Source organism: Myotis myotis, unplaced genomic scaffold (assembly GCF_014108235.1).
Source record: "Myotis myotis isolate mMyoMyo1 unplaced genomic scaffold, mMyoMyo1.p scaffold_m19_p_3, whole genome shotgun sequence".
NCBI classification, from domain to species: domain Eukaryota; kingdom Metazoa; phylum Chordata; class Mammalia; order Chiroptera; family Vespertilionidae; genus Myotis; species Myotis myotis.
Window position 1 is genome coordinate 130,041,540 of NW_023416335.1, and position 1,687 is coordinate 130,043,226.

General features: G+C 46.9%; 1 pseudogene; it reads right to left on the reverse strand.

Annotated features, from left to right (window-relative positions):
* Positions 1-483: 483 nt before the first annotated feature.
* On the reverse strand, positions 484-826 carry LOC118649900 (annotated as a pseudogene).
* Between the last annotated feature and the right edge of the window lie 861 nt (positions 827-1,687).

A 1,687-nucleotide genomic window follows, 5' to 3' on the forward strand; every position in this document is an offset into this window, starting at 1 on the left:
TCCCTTTCTATCCAAGACATTCAGCGTCGCTCCTACCCTTTCAGTGCTCTGAGCAGTGAAAGCTTCAGTCCAATCTTTCTCGGACAGCTGAGCACTCCTCTTCAGAAGGGAACTGCTGATTAGGCACCAAGGCAGCTGCAAAGGAGTCTGACACCTCGGTTAAGTGGCAGCGAACTCGGGAGCTGCAGCAGTCCACTCACCCTGAAATTCCTCCTTTTCGACAGTGCTCTGTGCTTCCTTTTCAATCTCTGCAGAAGCAGAGGTCAGGCATGACCTCCCATGGGTGTCCACACATGCGCAGAACTTTCCAGGCCCACATGGATGGCGTCAGACCCACTAGGTGAGCTCCCTATTGTTGCACAGGATGGCAATGTCCACACAGTGCAGGGGAGTCTGAGTTACACAGAGCGATGGCTGGCAGGTTAATGTAAAGCATCTGTGAGAGGCTGGTGCTCAGCCCTGGGGTCAGTAGTCACCCAAGTCTCAGCTCCCGGGAGGCTGCCTGGATCTGGTCATGAAGGTTCCAGGAGTGAGGTGTCAGCAGTGGGAGTGGCTCCAGTGGCAGCAGCAAACCTCAGCACAGCTCGCTGGCCCGTGTTCCTGGATATGGCAGACATCAGCAGGGTTTTCAATGGCAGCAATGGCACAGCTGCCAACAGAAGCTCCTCCCAGGTTTCTTCAGATTGATGATGGAGACGCCATCACTTTTCCAGATGTACTGCTCCATTTCCAAGTCAAGGTTGGTGCCACCTAAGAGTGTTCCTGCTGCAAGGAATTTGAGGACATCCTCCTCCTTCATTTGCAAGACATCAAGGGCTCTGGGCATTGTGAAAGTGTCTCTATTAGTTACAAGGGACCCCAGGACAATATTCTATGATCCTTTCTTTTGGTAGCACAGAAAAGCAGGAATGTCATTTGTAATAAATAAAGAAAAGTAGTATATCAGTAACTTAGATTGTAGCCAATTTATATACAGTGAAAATTTTGAAGAAGATGCACAAAATTCTAGATCTGGAAGAACTCTCAGCTCATTGCAGCTAAAGGTCACTGCTATGGGCTAAATTGTGTCCCTTCATAATTCATGCTGAAGCTCTAATCCCCAGCACCTACCATCTGACTGCATTTGGAGAGAGGGCCTTTAAAGACATCATTTAGTTAAAATGAGGCTAATAGGATGAGCCCTAATTCAATCTCACTGCTGTCCTAGTAAGAAATTCGGACACACAAAAAGGCACCCAGGGCACATGTGCACAGAGGGACAACCATGTGAGGACACAGCAAGAGGGGGCCCATCCGTAAGCCAAGGAGAGAGATCTCAGAAGAAACCAACCCAGCTGACACTGTGCTCTTAGACTTCCAGCCTCCAGAACTGTGAGAAAATAAATTTCTGTTGCTTAAGCCACCTATCCAGTGGTAGTTTTGTTTGGCAACTTAGGGAACTAATACAGTCCGTCAATCTACTATCTAAATGCACGAATTATCTCTAATATTTTTCTAATTCCATCAAGAGTTTTCTATCCAAAACTTTGATTAGAATAGGCAAAGTCTATTCTTCATAAAGCCTCATGTTTCCCCTGAAATCCCCCCTACATTGTGCTCCTCTTACAGGACCTCATACATAAGGCCCTCGTGTGCTTGGGATCCTTTTATAATGAACAGTTCTGAATACCTTCAAAGCATGTTATTA